We start from the raw sequence: 20,260 nt of genomic DNA on the forward strand, positions 1-20,260 counted from the left end.
TTTTGGGAAAATATGCATCTACAATGAAAGAGGTTGACTCTGGGTATCTTTATTACTATACAAGTTTTGCAAAAAGCATGCATCCTGGAGTCTCTCATATCCCAGTTAGAGTCATCTATAGTTGCAAGATTTGTGAGTAAATATACAACCAGTCTAGTAAGAACCAAACATTAATAATCCACATCATCTACTTCATCATGCTTGTAATTAATGACTCCCAAAACTTTATTTACCAGCTTTGATGAATTTTGAATGCTATTTGCAGGATATGTAGGCCTACTTGCTTGTGTTTGATTTTGAGTCCTGAATTTCGATATTTAATTTGAAATAAAGAAGCTTGGAAACCTTGATTGAAAGCTTGAACTGTGGTGGAGATCTGAACCCATTGGATTAAATATGAAATATGGGATAAATGCTGTGTTGTTTCATGGTGCTTGCTTTGCATTCTCAGTTCTATATTAGTAACTTAGTGTAATGAAGTAATTGGTTAATGTAATTAGTAACTTGAAAAAAAACTGTAAGACCAATTTTATTGGAAATCAACCACCAAGTGCAAAACAAATACTTATTGACTTAGGGCGCTTGAAGATTATTAGAACACCCACATAAATTCGTCAAGGGGAGGTGGGAGGAGGGTTGTGATTAGGAAATTGACAGATGAATAAGAAGGAAAAGGCATGAATAAACCTTTGTAGCATAGTCTTTGACTGGCAGACTGTAAAGTTTTATGATTGAAGTTACTATTTTGTCAAACAATAATAATAATAAATGAAAACACTTTTGTCAATGTGAGCTATTGAGATATGCCGGTTTCTCTGTGCTATTCTGAAAACGCGACTTGCACTCTTCTTTTATCTGTGGCAAATCTACTTGTTAATTGCCTTGGGGAATAGCTAAGATTTGTAAGTCCTGCATATATTTTTCCACTGCATGCATCATGCCAGTGTTTTTTTTTGTAAGGATAAATAAAAATGTATTTTTTTTTTAATCCTGATAGGCAATTGCCCCTTTTCCTAATTGGGGCCCATGTCTTCATTTCATGCCATAGTTTCTCATTTTTATCTAAATCTTCAATTTTGCAAAAATTTCCAATGCTGATGTTTCATCAACAAAATTTTTATTTTTATTTTAGTCTTCTGATTCAGATCCAATTATAGGCTCTTCTTGTGCTTCTTTGAAATGTGTTCAGATTTTTCAGGAATCTTGATAAATTTGTTGATGTCCTCCATACACGTGTTGTAATATTATATGTAAAAAGAATTCTTAATAAAATACTATTATACTGTTCAAAAGGCTAGGAGGGGAGGGGTGGGGGTTTGTATCTGCCTGTGTGTCCAATTTGATTATTTAAGAACATTCGAAAAAATTAAACTGACTTCAAGTCTCTTAGCTGGTTCTGAGTGATCTGTAATTAAATTGAGTTGATATTATTATTTTGACCAGCAATCTAAAATCTCAATTTAAATACCAGTTGAAATTTCAAATAGCTTTGTATTGGAATGCACATTCTTTGCAGCGTATTGCAGATATGGATCTATAGGTGTTACGTTTTTCTAATTTTAAGTAGAGTTGAATAGAAATAAGGTTATTTAATTAACTTTATAGAATCCCAGCATGTTTGAAATTCTAGCAACGTTTAAGAATATTTGAAGTACTGATGGTAGTTAAGTAAGTCAAAAATGCATGACAAGTTTGAAAAACAGAAAAAAAAATATTTGAAAAAAAAATATGTAAAAACATGTCCACAAAAATAGCATAAAACGGATGCATGTTGTCAGATGTGTCCCATGTCTAAAGGGTTGAAAAAATTATATTTACAAAATTTTTATCATTTAGAATTAGTCCCATAAAGGAAGTATTCAAGTACTGTTCAAATATTTGATTAGTATTATGTAGCTTGACAGTAGCAAATCTTGCTTTGTCAGTAAGATTGTCAGTATAATATATATATATATACATATATATTATATATATATTATATATATAGGTTATATATATTATACATATTATATATATATATATATATATATATATATATATATATATATATATATATATATATATATATATATATATATATATATATATATATATATATATATATATATATATATATATATATATATATATATATATATATATATATATATATATATATATATATATATATATATATATATATATATATATAAACCGAATATTAATACATTTCCAAAACAAAAAGTAATCTTACTGACGAAAATTTGATTAGTATTGTGTAGCTTGAAAGTAGCAAATCTTGCTTTGTCAGTAGCCTAAGATTACTTTTTGTTTTGGAAATGTATTAATATTTGGTTTTATATATATATATATATATATATATATATATATATATATATATATATATATATATATATATGCTGTGGTGAATTTCTGCAAATTGGTTAATGTTGACATTCACTGGTGAATGTCCAAAATATTTTTTTTTCCCCTTGGATTTAGTCACTGTTGCCAGTCAATTTTTTCAATTTAATGCAAGGTTTGATGATGGGAGGTTAGGTTCGATTAGATTTGGTTAGACGAGGTTAGGTTGGTTTAGGTTAGCTTAAGTTAGGTTTTTAACACATTTCTGATATTTAGAACCAAATTTAACCTAACTTAACCCAACCTAATCTAAACTAATTATTGGGCCTTAGCGATAACCAGTCTAAATAAGCCTTTTGAAGTCAAAGATTTGTTAAGACATTTTTGGTTTTGTTATGTTGAAAACGCTATCTCTGTCTTTAACTCTTTTCATCCTTACAGATGGCATTTGTGCATAAACCCTTGTATTGCTCGGGTTAATTTTGGGGAGTTGCATTGTGACTGACCTTATTATAAAAGAATATGTTTAATCCATCAAGCATATATAACTTGTCATTATTTTTATGATCTTGCTATGGTTGGTATTTTCAATCGCTTCCAATAGAGAGGCTTTCATAGAAACATTTAAAGCTGGAGCCTAAATTTGGAATATGCTGTTCAACCTTGGACAGATTTAATCTAAGACAAGCGTCTGAAACAGAAAAAAGTGTATTCAAATAGGCTAGGCTGTAGGGATAACCCTTTGCCTAAATGAATTTTTTCAGGATTGTAGTCACCCAATCCCAACTAGCCTAGTTGTAATTATCAGCCAGTTGCAACTATCTAAATCTATATATCCAAATGTCCGAGATCAGGAGCCTGTTGTCCATGTTTGGGAAAGATTAATCTTAATCAAGATATTTTTCCATGGTTAGGCACTCAAAATACTGGATGTCTTACCAAAGGTATTTCTGGATACTCTCATGCCAGTTGGGTAGAGTTACTTTGGAGCAGCTAAAAATAGTTTATAGAAAGCTTCCTTACGGTACTACCTATGACTAGATCCTCGAACTTTTTTAAAACATTCATTATTTAAATCAAATACATTACAAATATACTAATATAAAGTCTTAATATTAAAAGAGACTTGAATTAAACAAAAAATAATAATCCTAATAATTTTAAACATCCATTTGTCTAGTTGTATGTTTCTTATACCTTCTTTTTTTAGTTCTGCTCAATTATCCACTGAAACTCATCAAATAGTATGTAGCTAAAGTAACTTTTCTTTTTGTCGGTTTGAGTTGGTTTTTTTTGGCGCACATCTAGGTTTCATAAGGTTTGTGTATGTTGATTAAAGTTGTTGGTGTAGAGGAACACCACTTTGGGAGGGGTCACAAAATTTTTTGTGAGTGGATATGCTAGAGACACCTTCTTAAAAATGAGTTGTTAGTCTAAATTCATAAATCCCCCCCCCCCCCCTTAGCGGATACAAATGGGGGGGGGGTTGCACTCGGATGTACAACAAGATTTGTCTTTCAGTCATGCCAAACTTGATGGTTTGACTCGTCAAGATCTCACTGCATTCGGGCGTGTTATCCCCCCCCCCTCCGTTTTTAATCAATCAAAAAATTCCTAAGCTAATGTATTGGGAAAGGTAATTACAAACCAAATAAATAAATATCACATGCTTGGAATGAGCTCAAAAAGTTGATGTTTGGTTTACATGTTGTATTTTAGAGTTTTGGCTACTAGTGAACAAAGGGCTTTTTACTAACTGTTCTTTAACATAAATGGTTCGATTTTCTATAGACATCTGGAATATAACATCAATCAGCAGGTTGACCTTCCTATTAGTGCCCTGGCAATATGTTTAATGACTTATTTATGATTTGGTTCATAACAATAACATGCCCTACATATCTTCAATTAATCTCTAGAGCCTATATATTCATGACCAAGTTGTTTAATTGACTGATGGATTGTATACTCTGGATTTTATTGACAATCTGATTGTATGTTTGATTTTCAACTGTTTTTTGAGTTTTGGAACTTACAATGTTGGTGCCAAGCAAAACTATCAAATTGGAACTTAGAATTGATGAAAGGAGAAAGAAAGAAGAAAAGGAATACAAACGTTCTGTAATATAAATAGGAACTAAATCAACACTTAAGTAAAGGAATTTTTTTTCCTATGACATAACTGTTATTTCACAGAAAAATACGACTTCACTTTTAGGCACTTTAGAATTTTAGTCCCTAAAATTGTAAAAGTAGCATAGAATTTTATAAAGATTGTGCATCAAATAGGAACTTCATGGGAGGGTGTAAAGAGGGGGGCTTTTAATGGATTAGGATGGAGGAGGAACGTGATTAGCTGTGTTAGCCTCAGGCGGCTTGGTGCTGCGGTGAGTTGTTAGTAGATTTTAATAAGTTAGAAAAGGTACCTATTATTGTTTTTTTGGAGAAAACAGAAACATTAGAAAACTGCCTGGATAAAAACAGATAACCTTTTCTTGTTCTGTTCTACAATTTAAAAAAAAGGAAGAAGAATCAGGGTTAGCAAAAAAAAGAAGCAGTTCTCATACTTAATGAAGACTAATTTCTAGGATTCTCTGTAGCTATCTCTGTTATGGTTGTCTGTGTGGCAGCCATGAATAGTCCCCTGTGGTAATGGACGTTTCCTAACGGTCGGTTTACAAATGTGAAAACGCAACTTAAGTAAAAAATGAAGCAAGACTTAAAAGCTGATATGGCACTTACTTGTGAAAGCAAGTGCGCTATGTGGTATTAGATCAAACTTAAAACCCCTAAAGATGTGACATAAACTGGTTGGCTGGTGTCCAATGTCCTTTTTGATATATCTACGGAAAACAACAATGTATGTACCTCTTTGTTTTCCCTTACAGAGGTTGAACCGCCTTGGAAATCACCTGCTGCTTCAGACATTTTTTTTATCTGAAAAGTTAAATATAGAGACCTCTTTCCATCACAGGGTTCCATTAGTTCTCGGACCCCCCCCCCCCCAAAAAAAAAACAATAAAAATTAGTGGGACACTGGCTGATACCTCACATCAAGCTTCGATGGGATCCAACAACTTCGTCTAGTTATGTTCTGATGTCTTGAATTTAGTGACTCCCTCCCCTCATACATGGGTCGAAGCAGCACCAGCCGTTCAAAATGCTCAGCGTGGAAATCGACAAGAAGTGCGGGATCCCTCCTCAATAAGATCGAATTGAGTCGGAAATTCTCGAAAGGAATTACAGAAATTCAAGTTGTTGCTTCCCACAAGGCTTCGTTAAGTTCCAAACAACTTTTCTGATGGTGTTCCTGATGACATGAAGTTAGCCTCCCCCCTCCCACGGACTATGGATTGGGCCCAATCGGTCGAACTGGGACACATACTCTTACTTCTCACTAAATTGGATTGAGGTACGACTAGCCGTTATGGTAGAGGTCACAATAACAAGTCTTAGGGACCTCCTCCTCCTATAAAGCACCTCCTCCTCCTATAGAGTTTAAAGTGTATATGGGCCCCAAAAAAGGCAGAACGAGGATACTTACTATTAGTTCTCACCAAGTTTGGTTTAGATCAGATAACCCATTCTGCTAGATATCCTGATGACAAGAACTTAGACAACCCTCTCCTACCACAGATGGTGAGGTGCATCCTGACACCCAAAGAGCAAACTAAGACTCCACAGTTCTTATTTCTCTTCACGTTTGGCTGAAATCTGACAACCCCTGCTGGTAGATGCGCTGATGAAAAACTCTGGAAACCCCCTCCCTACTCACCATTTAGGATTCAGGTCGTGGCTGCACGTGTTTCAGTTTAGTTTTGAGGCCGTACTTTGTGTGCATACATAAATTACACGAAACTAAGTTACAAACTGCAAGTTTATTAGTGTTGATCTGCAATCCGATCAAGGAAGTCCTTTACAAAGCGTTTTAAATACGCTTTGAACTCGTACACCATACATGTCTTCTCAAATGAAAGCTGTAGATGTGAAAGCCTCAGCAGCCAAGCTCATCTTTTAAATATTGAACTTGAGTGTTTAAGCAACCTCGACAATTTTTTTTTCTGTTGGCCATGGAAGTCCGTGACACTTCGATCTGGGACTTTACCAGATTTTCCAAGGCATATGGTCGCTGTGCGCACATAGTATTGTGTCAGTTGGGAAGGCGTCAGGACATCGACAAAATCCGTCATAACATCGATAAAAAATACGTCAGGACATCGACACGTCAGGACATCGACAGTCATAACATCTAAATTTCTTTTAGATGACGTGTCAATGTTATGACTGTCGACGTTCTGACGGGTAGCGATTGTGACTGTCGACGTCCTGACGTGTCGATGTTATGACTGTCGATGTCCTGACGTATCGATGCTCTGACGGATTTTCCTTGTCGACGAAATGACGATTAGTGCTTGTGACGGTTAGATGAAATGGTAGCAACCCCGTGTCAGTTTGTCTGAGCTAGGTGCACTGTAGCTTGTCTTTTCTTTTCTGTCTATTGTTGACTGGTCCGAACACCAATGAAGTAAATACCCTTTTGAAATTTCTGCTGGTGGCAAAAGCCCCCCTCCCTCCCTAAAGGACTCATAGGAGCACAGTATTTAATGTTCAGGAAAAGGGTGAACTATGCCCATTGGCTTTGGGCTGGACGATAGTCTACTTGTATTCTTTAGGAATCTCGATCCAAATTAAGAACTATAGATTTTTTTCTACGCGAAACTTGTATTTTTTTTAATGTCGATAATTGTCGAATGCGCTTATTTTTATGAATCATTTGTAGGCCAGTAGTTTTCTTTCGTATTCTTAAGCTTCTTATCGCGCATGTGATTTTGTGTTTTTCTGAGATAAAACGAATTCCTTTTTTAGTCTCAATTGTAGAATGACCGCCAATTTAAAGATGTTTACGCTTTTGTGAGTAGCCGATTATCATCCATTTTTTTTCGGTTCCATCCCTGTGTTTAACGTCCCTAGTAACTTATCAAACAGTTCGTGGTAATGAGCTGCGAGTAAGGAGCGACCCGGCTCAATAGTAACCGAAACTATAAAAAACGGGATTTTGATACCAATAGATACATCAAAAGAGTCGGATTTTAATGTTGATTTCAAATATATAATTACGGAATAATTTCTGTTCGTTTTAAGTTTTAACGTCGCTCCTTACTTTCAATTAAAAAAACTTGTTTTTTTTATTTAATCCGCACTAAAGATGGCTTTGTTTTGCCAATAAATTGCCACGATGACAAGAATTTTAGTATCCGAGGTTTTAATCTTGTAAGTTCGATAGTGGAAGACATTTGGCTATAGCATGTCTAAAAAATAAAACAGAATGCTTAAACGAGGTTTAAACTGTGTTAGTGGTATGAGCCATTCGGTAGCCATATTGATAACTTAACTATGTTTATGTTTTGGCGCCAAATCAGCTTAACCTTATACGTTCACAAGGAAGTTCCGTAAAAATAAGGATTGATACTTCAAAGAGAGAAAAACATTTTGGCTATTGAATAAAGCTTCTCGTTATGGCCACTTTAACAAATTATTTTCTAAAATTTTGACGAAACCTATTTTCAGCAATCAACACCAAACAAAAGATCTTAATTATTAGGTTATTACTGTCTTTTAATTTCTAAAACAGTTTTATAACTTCCGAATCTCTTTTCTGTGTTCTTTTTTTGTTTAGCTAGTGGATTTGGGAACTGAACAACTCACATGTTGACTTTTTTTTTTATCAAAACACTCTTATCAACTCAGATAAATAAAGTATGTGGAATGCAACTATGTATTTATCTTTAATTGGCAATATAGAGCGTATTTGGGCACTGAGAATGTTGATGATTTTCTGATAGTCCAGTAAAGCGGCTTCGGCATGGGGGAGGAATCATCAAATATTAAACACTCCCTTGACATAAAATGTTTTCGGTACTTATATATTATAGCGACCACACTCAAGAAGTTTGATTTGATCTGTCTGCGTAAAACCTGTTTGTCTGTCTGCATTTGGAGACAATTAGCTTAGGCATTGTGAGATAAACAACTATATAGGTATATTTTAATTAGATATTTAACATATAGAGTTGGTATTTTGATTAGGTATTTAATATAACGCGTTCTGGGCGGCTTTCCATAATTCTTTATTGTAGTTTCCATAATTTTGTTACTAAAGTATTATATTTTTGTCATATTTAGGTACATTTCATTAGGATTAACCTAACTTCCCTTCTTGAATGGGGTCGCTATAATACATAAGTTGCCTACCACCTTTTCCTGTTAAAATCTACTTATATTTATCTTTGCTGTATGCTTATATATCAACCCATATAAGATACCTTGCATATACATAAACGTTAAAAAACTTGCCCTCTATCTCCGCTCCCTTGTGCACGTCTTATACAAATAATGAACATTTTAGTAATTAACCCAGTGTTCGGTTTTCTATTGGGTAAAAATTCGGTTTATATCCTTCCTTTATAAATAAATATTGTAATGTCAGCAAAGATCTTTTTTTTTTATTTGGTAAACAACTAGTATCCATCAGAACGGGAAAGAGGTTTTGAGACAAATTCTTTTCCTTCTTAAAAGCTTTCGTCTAATGACAGCCCTATACTAAAAGAAGATTGGCTAGTAAACACATAAGGATAATGCCAAGAGATCCGGTCATCCAAACTGGTGTTAATGTAGGTTATTGTTTTGTTGACTGTTGAGCTCTCTGACTTGATTCTTTAAACGGTGAGATGAGGTTAAGAAGATACCATTGGGATGCTTTTCGTTAGATTTTGGTTTCTCCGTTTTTCTATTGGGATAAATGCTATTTTGTCCTAAGTGTAGGAGATGTAGCCAAAGAAACTTGGGAAGTAGGACAATACACACATACAATACACATACAATATTACATGTTATTAATCCCTCAAAGGCTCATTGGCCTGTACAAAGAGGGAAGACATATGAATTACATACTCAGAGATAAAAAACAAAAGAAAATTTAAAATGATCACTTACTCACATATGAAGGAGAAGAAAAGAAAATATAGATAAAATAGAAACTATAGAAAAAATTAGAATAAATAAACTAAATTAATTAATTATATTAAATAGACTCAAAAAGAAAAATAATAATGAAAAAAAAAAATTATTACTATAAGCGAATTCCTATCGTCGAAACAGAATTATGTGTCCTAGCCGAAAAATATCCTAGCCTGTTTACATACAATTACTCTGCTTCACAACACTTGCCTTAGATTGAATGCACCCATGATAATTTGCCGATGATTTAGATTCTTCGTTCTTACTTTAAAATCCTATGTTCAAGTTAAAGCGTAGCTGGGGTTTCAGCGTCAGAGAACAATGTTGCCCCCTCCCCCCGCCATCACTGCCACAATACAAATAAACAAAAACCCTCAGTTTGGTGTACCCTTAGAGGCTGTGTCCGGGGAAAGCGCCTCCCCCTTAGCTACACTGCTGATTAGGCAGCATTTTCAAGTGTAGACTCAAGTTTAGTGTGTGCCCAGAATTAAGTTCCACTGTTGGCTATCAGCGTAGTCAAACTCCTAGTTTTGTACATGGTTTAAAATTTCAAGCTAATCACATTATTTATTAGGAATAATTCCAATAACAATCCACTTTCTAGGCGGTATAATAGAGATTTGGTAGTAATTTAACCTTTTCAAGTGGTGAATAGAAGCCTAACTGCCCTACGCATTCCAGTGAATTGTTCTAACTAACCTGCTAGCTATCAGTGCATTCCAGAAGCTTCTTCTTGTTAGACTATAATCAAACAAGAAGAATTATTTGGAGATGCTAACGCACAATCTTCATGCGATTCCAGGCTTGTGGCGGCAGGGATTGAACCCCTGGCCCCGTATTGCGAACCAAACATTGATCTAATGTACCACTAAAGGGCTATTCCAGTAGGTAACTATCATCTACAATAATCTATCGTTTGTTTTTATTTGTATTCCAAAAGTAAGATAACAAGATAAGATAGTTTTTGTTACTGTGAGCGCAGAGAGGACTACTTATAAACTTATAAGTATACTAATAAACTTATACTTATAAACTCATTTTACAGTCTATAGAGCTTACACTGGCTGAGTTTCTTATTATCCACCATTTCAGAATGACGGTAATTTAAGGTAATTATTAATCAAAAATGATAATTGACTGCTGGAACGTGCCCTATCAGGCACGTACGCATGATGTTGAAAAAGTGTCCAAAAATTCGGGGAAGTTTGGGGTTTCGGGGAGGCATGACCCCCCCCCCCCTAGGTACGTACCTGCATCCTATATCATGTCCAAAATAAAAAAAAGCGAATCTCGAATTTGCAGATTAGTAGTTTTCGTTTGAGGATTAAAATGGAAGTTATCTTGGTTCTAAGGGGACCAAAGGGGATGTATAGGACCTATTAATCTTTGTAGGACGAAATTTCAGAGACGTTTTCGTTTTTTTTAGTTAATAAACAACAATAAATAATCACAATGCACAAAAAAACACATACCCCTCCTCCCCGGAAGGCTCCATGGCCAGGGAAACAGGGAAGGAAACAGCAAATAGTGTTTGGGTTATAAGAAACTAGAGACTATATGTTTGGGAAGCTCCTTGCGCTTTTTCTTCCATAATGCTAGTAAAGGTTTCCTAAGGTGTTTGAAGCAGGCAAAACCGGTTATTCAGGTCTTGGCTGTTTCCGTGACCTGTTCGTGTATTACAATGCTTTTTCTATATTGAAAAAGTCTATTCAGGCAATACATCTATGGTTTTATCAAACTACTATACCAGCGACAGCGTTTTTTATTCTTATTTTTTGCTTTGGTGAACGAAAAATGCCTTGCTCTTCATCAAAATATTTCGAATCCTAAGAAATTTATGGATTTTCATCAGAAGAAAATATAGTTTGGCTTACTTAGTTGTTTAACCTGTTGTAGTCAAGACGTTGCCAAAGTTATGTAGCTGCTCGTTTGAGAGATGTTTTGGGCTGCCTGTAGGCATTTTTTTCCATTCTTAATTCAGTGACCGTTCTTACAGGTGTGGTGTGGTATTGTGATGGTGTTGTCTGAGAATTCAGGTGTGGAAAAGCGACAATTTTTTGTTTATTTTCTTGATTTGTGTTAGCCTACCTATTTCGATTGATAAGTCCTTGATTGGAATTTGAGCGTTGTTTCTTGATGTAAAGGATAGTATCATTCATGCTCCTAGGACAAAAATGATTTAATAATCCGTGATGCTTCAGGTCTATCCAAAAATTTGGCTAGATAGGCCTAGTCCAAAGTAAGGTAAGTTTGTAATTTAAAAACGATCGAAAACTATTATTTAATTTTAGAGATTCAGCAAAGTCTCATTTAAGGATCTTAAAGAATTATGGTCCTAAAATCAATAGGCCTACTGGTAGTTAGGCTACATATTATAGGCCACCAAAGGACACTCGAGAAGTTTGTCCTCTTAGAAGTGAGAAAAACCGGTTTTATCTGTATGTATTCAGAGACAATTAGCTTAGGCTCAGTCGAAAAGCTACGTATATTTTAATTAAATATTTAATATAGAGTTGGTATTTTGGGTAGGTTTGGTTATGTGTTTAATATAATGCGTTCTGGACGACCTGCTTTCCGTAATTCTTTGTTGTAGTTTCCATAATTTTGGGTAAATATTGAGAAGCTCATATTACTGACCTGCAAATAAAGCGAGCATACCATAGATGCCATTTTCTATTCTCTTTCTGAATATAACAATTACTTTTCTCGCAAATTTAGTTTTAATCCCTTTTAAGACCCTTGAAAATAATAATTTCATTCAATATTTTTTGGGATATGAAAATGGGTTATAACATTTGTTTCAAACTTACTATTTCTTTAAAAATCCATTTTGTTAAATTTGTATAACTCATAAACACTGATTTGTCAAGATTAAGTTGAATAAAAAAAATTCAAAACAAATCCGCCATGTTTTTTTCTTATTCTGTTAGGCCGCCTAAAAATTGAGTTTCTAGAGTATTATATTTTTCATCATATTTTTCTATTTTTCGTTATGATTACTCTGACTTCAATTCTCGAGTGTATTTGGTATAACACTTAAGTACCAGCTTATTTTTTGGTGAGAGTCTCAATTTTAACAACATCAAAGTATTAGAAAAGTGGTAAAGTTCTACGAAATCATATTATTGAGTTAGGAATAAAGTGAATACACCATTCGATGCCTTTTTTTATGCTGATTACGAATATAATAAGCATTTCTATCGGAAATGAATTTCAGCCCCCCCCCCCTATATCGGCTATACCTAACCTAACCCTGAATTGGCCTATATAGAGGGGGGGGGGCTGAAATACATTTCCGATAGAAATGATTATTATATTCGTAATCAGCATAAAAAAGGCATTGAATGGTGTATTCACTTTTGTCCTAACTCAATAATATGATTTCGTAGAACTTTACCAGAAAAGCTGGTCTATTTGAATTATCTAGAAATAAGGAATAATGTGTTTGGCTTTTAAAAATAGGTCTCTAATTAAACCACCCACCAGCACTAAACTCGAACTTTCAGCAGGGCCAGCTCCGCCTCTAACCAACTTTTTTCCAAGAAACGTCTGACCAATCCATTTTTTTTCTAATCCGTTGTATTAGGAACAGGTTCCTGTAGCAACCTTCCTTGCTCGTCCTATTACCGTCTTAATTGGGAAAGAGACATTTTCCCGTCTTAGGAATGTGGTTAAATGAAGGGCTTTGGAGTAGAAGTAGTAAGATTAAAATTTTTTTAGAAATATTATTTCTTTGTATTATTGTTTCCCGATTCCTTATTATATCCCGATAAAGTATACATCTATTTATTTATTTTTTTGGTTATTAAGCAAATATTTACAACATGCATAACACTATTTTATTCTTTTGAGCTGCCCAAAAGCCTGACTCAAGGCTGTCCAAAGGGGTTGTCCAGCACATTGAAAAACAAACATACCCTCATTAAAACTTATTTCAATACAAATTTCATTTATCAATGTATCAGCTAACAGTGGAGTCACCCAATTATTCCTTTTTTTTACACTAACAGATTACAGAACACAAATTTTCGATATTTTTTACACCAACAACTTTTTTCCGTCAATTCCTGGTCATATTACTTACACTTTAGTAGGCTTTTTTTTAGTAAAAAATTTTAGTAAAAAATTTTTTTTAGTAAAACTTTTTTTAGATAAGTATTTTTAGTAAAGGATGAAAAAAAAGCAAATTCAAGTATTTATCAACACTTCTTATATTCAAATTCAAAATTCAAATTAATTTATTTAACATAAAAAAATACAAACAAATTTACAGTGGCCATCTACAAAAACCCGAAGGTTTGTTTACGATGGCTGCAAATCCATTATTATAAAGCTCTACATCCACATAAAAACTATCTCTTTACGGGGAAAAATCAGCACTTGAACTGAATCAGCATAAAGAACATATCCTACTCTGAAAGGATTACACTCTAAAAATCGCAAGTGAGAAATATCACATATCATCCTTAAAACATACACTCAAAAAAAAAAAAAAAAAAAAAAAAAAAAAAAAAAAAAAGAAAAGAAAGATACATCTAACTAAATCAACTATGACAAAATCAATAAGTATCAGCTAGGCTATAGAGCCGACTCCGTGCGCTTTGGCTGTGTAATTTCGCGAAGATGCGACCATTATCTGTCCAAACAATTTTCATACCAAACATTAATCAAATTCAAAAATCTAATCATTCAGATTATAACCCAAAAGGTAACGCTTCAATCTACTCTTGAGCTGGCTTACATTATCAACTTGTCTAATGGCATCCGGGAGGGAATTCCACACCCCCAGTCCCTCAAAACGAAGCAAAAACGCAGCATGTTGAGTATTCCAGAACTCCAATGTGAGGTCATTTGCATTTCTAGTTTCATAACAGTAATAAGACGAATTAGCTTTGAAAATATCCCAAAATACCTCCAGTGAACACTTTTTCAACCATTGATAAATAAAAATTGGTAACTATTAATCCCGTAACTGATAAATATTTAAAATTTTCAAACTTGTAAAGCAATTCAACGTGCTATTTTCAAACTGAATGTAATTACCTAAAATACGAACTCTTTTATTCTGTAAAATTTGGACTTTTCTAAAACTTGAAATAAAACTACTAGTCCATAGCATGCAACCATATGATAAATAAGGGCTAACAATAGAATGATAAAGTAAAAGTAAAACATTTGACGGTAGTTGATTTTTCAGTCTTCTTATCACACCCAACCCTCTTGAAATCTTAACTGCCACAAGATGACAATGTGATTTCCAACTTAAATTAAAATCAAGACTAAAGCCCAAATATTTAACACTATTTACATGCTTTAAAAATTCACCGTTAAAAACAATTTTATTATCTAAAACACATGAAACTCCATTTCTACAAAATGTCACGAAATTTGTTTCTGAAATATTCACTACCAATTAACTAGAATTTGTAAAACTTATCAATTCAGCGAGGGCCTGATTTGTCTTCTCAATTAACTGGTTCAGACAAGTAGCTGTAATCGTAAACACCGTGTCATCAGCAAAAGACGTTATAAGTGCATCTGATATATAAAAACGCATGGTATCAACGTAAATTAGATAAAGAAGTGAACCTGAGGCACTGAACCCTGAGGCACACCAGAATTAACGATAAAAGTTTTTGAAATAGAATTTTTAATAGAGACTCGAATAATACGCTGGTTAAGATAAGATTCAAACCATTTCAGAATAACCCCTTGGATCCCTAAACAGCTTAGCCTATTTAATAAAATTTTATGAACCACCGTGTCAAAAGCCTTTCTAAAGTCTATAAATACTGAAAGTACCAGTACACTTTTTTTGAGAGCAACATTGATGAAATCTGTTAGGTGCTGGACTGCATGTATTGCAGAGTGGTTTTTCCTGAATACAAACTGGGTATCACTAAGAAAACAGTAATTAGTCAGATGGTTATAAAGTCGTCGATTCATCACTTTTTAATACAGCTTAGCAAATAGGGGCAATATTGAAATCGGCCTCCAATTAGACGGATCAGTTTTTGAACTCCCTTTGTGAAGCGGAATAACTTTAGCCTCTTTCAGACGAGTAGTAAATTCACCTTTCTTCAAAGAAAGGTTAATCAAATAAAAAATACAAGGCAAAAAATATACCATAACATACTTGAACGCTTTCAGATTAATTCCATCATTCCCTGGAGAACTTGATTTTACCAATCCTATTATCTGTTTTAATTCTTCAACATTCGTTTTATCTGCAGACATTTCCAATCCAACTCCCCTTTCATCATTAAACGTCTCATTAATTTCATTATTTTCATCGTATGGATTCTCACTTATTGATTCACCAATCTTAGAAAAATATTCACTAAAGAAATTAGCCACCTCTTCATTTCCATCAACAAATTTACCATCAAAGATCAGACTAGCAGGAATCTCGGTCTCTTTCTTCTTATTTACGATTTCATTTATAATATTCCAAGTCGTTTTCGTATTGTCTTTGTTTTCATTAAATTTCTCTCCATTATATTAGCGGATGCATGACCGCCTTATCTGATTTACGTTATTATGGATTTGTCTAAATTAAGTTAGATCATGACTATGGTTGCTATTTAAGTAACTCAAATAAAATGCATTTCTCCTTCTAATTAAGTCAAGTAGCTCCATAGTTACCCAAGGTTTTCGGGGTTTCTTTTTCCTCACCTTTATGCTCTTTACTGGGCAAGTTCTCTCAAATATTGGCTGCAATATGTCCATGAACTTATCGAATGCCGCAGAAGCACTTTCAGATTCTTCATAAACTGGTTTCCATGACACGATACTTAGTTCCTCTCTAAACTTCTGTAGGTTCTCTTTTTTTAGTTGCCTTCTTTTAACCTTTGTCTTGTTCAGCTTTATCGCATATTGATATGAAGTCACTGCTACTATAGGAAAGTGATCAGAAACCTCATTTACTATAACGTCAGCATAACAGCTATGTAATACCCGGGATCGCACGAAAATATTGTCAATAAGTGTAGCTGACTGTCCTGTAACACGAGTCGGAATCCTAACTAATGGATAAAAATCATAGCTAGAGAAAAGGTTTAAAAAATCCAAATTATGATTGTATAAACTTAAAAGATCAAAATTAAAATCCCCCATGCAAATGCACTCCAGATTACTCAATTCTACTGCATCCATTAAACTACTAAAACCATTTTCAAACTCCTCCCAAACTGTACTCGGCGGCTTATAAGCCTCAGTAATCAATATATTTTTTCCACCAACTTCCAGCTCAAGAGTAAAAGATTCTACCCTACCTTCTATCCAAACTGATAGGTCTTCCCTTATTTTAGCAACAAAATGATCCTTAACCAAAAATGCCAAACCTCCACGTCCCATTCTCTCTCTATTCCTTACAATAAGCAGTATCCTGGAACATTATATAACGACAGAACATGCTCAGAAGTTAAAAAAGTTTCACAAAGGCCAATTACATCAAATTTACTATTCACATTATCAATTAATTGGAGAGTTTCATAATAATTTGAAGTTACATGGCAATTCCAATAACACAGGCAAATCAATCTTGCATTCACCTCTAAGCCTGAAGAAATCACATCCACATAACAATTATCTCTCTGCAGGGGAAAATCACAATTTATACTTTTCGAAAATAAATCATCTTAAAGAATACCTCCTACTCTAAAAGAAGTACTCTCTAGAAAACACAAGTGAGAAATATCACCCATTATCCTTACAACATCCAATCAAATCAACTATGAAAAATTCAGTAAGTATCAGCTAGGCTATAGAGCCGACGCGGTGCGCTTTGGCTGGATAATTTCGCGAAAATGCGACCTTTGTCTGTCCAAACATTTTTCACACCGAACTTGTCCCGTGCACTATTTAATATTGCCTTTCTACGTTTCGTAAGAAATTCACTAACATAAATTCCAGATCCAGCTAGTTTTGATTTAGTTTTAAACACTTTGTACGCAAGTTCTTTTGATACCAACTTCACTAAAACTGGGGCCACAGGATCTGGATTTCTGCGGGTTAAATTTCGAGAATCTTCCGTAGAGTTGAGTCTGAAACGCTGAATCGACACAAAATGCTCCCTAGTAATAGTCGAAACTCCCATAGTTGACTTAACAAGGTTTAGGACAGTCATATCAAGATCTGAGCCAGGTGTCTGTCTTATTCCTGAGAATATCATACAATCTGGCATAGCTTCCTGCTCAAAATCATCATACTTGTTCTCCATTGTAAGAAATACGATTTTCTAGTGCTTCAATTTGACTCTTTAGTCCTTTAAGTAAGTTTTCAATGCGCTCAAACCTCGGATTAAAATCTAGCACTATAGCATCATAAATTTTTATATGGGCAGCACTAACATCTCTCCTTTTCATTTTTTGTTCTAGGAGAGATAGTATCCTGTGATTGTAGAATGTTGAACTAGAAATAGTAAAATATCGGGAGGGGGCTCATTTGAATGAAAATTGCAACATCTTGTGACCTTTTTAAAAAACAAAAGAGGTCGCACTGCAACAGTGATTTTTCTGCCATTTTGTGCAACAAACCTTAATTTTTTGCCTCAAGAGGGTTAAAATGCAGGGGGATACAAATTCTATGTAATAAAACCATAGAATAACATAATAAAACCACAACATAACCATAATAAAACCATTTTCCACCATAAAATAACAGTTTTGGCCAAACAGGGCCAAAAAACATGCGAGTCAAAATTCTGAGATCCAATTAATTGGAAATCTATGCAAAAGTTGTATATAAAACCCGCCCCTCCCTAAAACCCCCCTTCAATAGCTTTGCGAGTCAGCTTTTTCAGTCTTATGCAAGCTATGATGGTAATAGTTATTGGTTAGGCTAGATTATGTTAGGTTAGATTGGGTTAAATTTAATTATAGATATCTCAAATGTGAAAAAACCTAGGCTGACCTAATCTAATCTAACCCGTCATCATCAAACCTTGCATTAAATTGAAAAATTTGACTGGCAATGCTGACTAAATCCAGGGAGAAAAAAAAGGTATTTGGAACATTCACCGGTGAAGGTCGACATTCACCAGTTTCGGACATACATATTTTTTCATTCACAAACATATTTCATTTTCATTGTCCGTGATACTAGTACCGGTTAAATTAAAACCTTGGTAGGGATATAAATTGTCTGGCCAATTAACGCAGTTCTGTATTTTTGCTTGGAGGTTTGGATTTCGAGACTTTCCTGACAAGTAATGGACCTTACCTCATTTTAGTAGCTCATCAATTTAATATCCAGATTTTAACATTATAAATAAAGCTTCCGTTCCTCCAATTTCTTTTTTATTGACATTATTATAATCCAAATGGAGTCTAAGGAAATTAGAAATGGTGATACAAGTGCCTAATAAACTTTGGTTTCTATCCGCTCCAAAACATTGTTTCCAAGAGCCTCCAATAAAAAATTTTTCTTAATATGATGAAGGTATACAAATTTCAGATTTAAAGCTATGAAAACTTTGTATGGCAGTTGATTTACAGAATTTATTAACATTAGGAATTTTAAGGTTTGAGTCGTCTACATCTTAGATTGAACTTGCAAACAGAAGTTCCTCAAGATTGATGCGTAGAACACTCATGGTAAAATAATGCCCGCCCCCCCCCTTCGAGGTTGGGACTATTTTCACCTATACTTTTATTATTAGGGTGTTTATTATTAGGCAAAAGAATGCCATTTCTACATCAGTGGTCCATAGCGTTCGTCCGGGAACTCAAAGGTCGGCTGTTCCAAAAGTTACTTTGAGAAATTTTTCGTGTAAAACGTTCTTAAAGGAATAATTTTACTTGAGTATTTAAGTATTGAGCAAACAATAATGTTTAATAATGGCTTTATGCTATTTAATCCATGTTAATGGGTCCATCGCAGAAAAAAAGAAGATAACAGCTGTTCTATTTCAAGGATTCTTAACCAATGATTTGCGAATAAATTGTCGAGGATCCGTCTTTTTCTTTTACTTTTTTTGTGTACAATGTATGCCACTATAATTGTTTGGTTGTAATTTTATTCAATGCCTGTGAAAATTGTTAGTCTAGGTTGGGGTTCTTCACTATGCTGTCACATGGGCCTATGACAAAAAAAAAAAAATTTAATAACTACTGCTTGTAGTTCTTCGCCACTGTCGGTCCGCGGGAATTTATATTAGCCAGTTATTCACGTGTAAAGCTTTTTTTTTGTTCAGATGTATCTGGGTCATGTATCATGTATGAGTCATGTGTCATGTATGAGTCATGTATCATGTATGTAGATGTATAATTTTTATTATATTTTCGCCCTCTGAACCTGCGAAAAGGTGGCATATTGCAGTCATTGATCATGTTTCTTCCACTAGGGTTCTGTTATTGTCTTGAGGGGTTTTGGGAATGATTTCCCTAAATTTAATCCCCCCCCTTGATTTTTTTTGCTACGAAGAACCCTATAATGTTTTCTCTTTCCACTCAGCACGTTTGCAGAAGACTATTTACACAGGTATTATTTTTGAAAATAATTGAGCAGAATCATAGAAATCTCTTGATATAAGGAGGACCATGGCTGTTGAGCAAAATGAGTGGATTAATTTGAACAGAAACAGCAAGGAGCAGTGAATTTTTTTTGTTACTCCTTATTCCTGCTGGTATATGTACATGCATGTATGATGTAGTTTTCTATTGAGTGAAGTTTTCTGTATAATGAAGTTTCAATAGAGTAAAGTTTTCTGTATCTATAATGATGATACAGATGTATAATGAAGATATAATGAAGTTTCAATAGAGTGAAGTTTTCTTATTATGAAGTTTCAATAGAGTGAAGTTTTCTAAAGAGTGACGTATTCTTATTATGAAGTTTCAATAGAGTGAAGTTTTCTGTATCTATTTCAAATCTTCATAAAATCATCGAAATATTAATG

At 34.1% G+C, this 20,260-nt stretch overlaps 1 protein-coding gene across 3 annotated transcripts in view; it reads left to right on the top strand.

The window, feature by feature from the left end:
* The window catches only part of sdt (MAGUK p55 family member stardust), a 276,035-nt gene that overhangs the window by 160,094 nt on the left and 95,681 nt on the right, over positions 1-20,260 (top strand). The gene's annotated exons all lie outside the window — the stretch shown is intronic.

This window comes from Artemia sp. Qi Xiang Cuo, chromosome 7 (genome assembly GCF_049724085.1).
Source record: "Artemia sp. Qi Xiang Cuo chromosome 7, ASM4972408v1, whole genome shotgun sequence".
NCBI lineage: Eukaryota > Metazoa > Arthropoda > Branchiopoda > Anostraca > Artemiidae > Artemia > Artemia sp. Qi Xiang Cuo.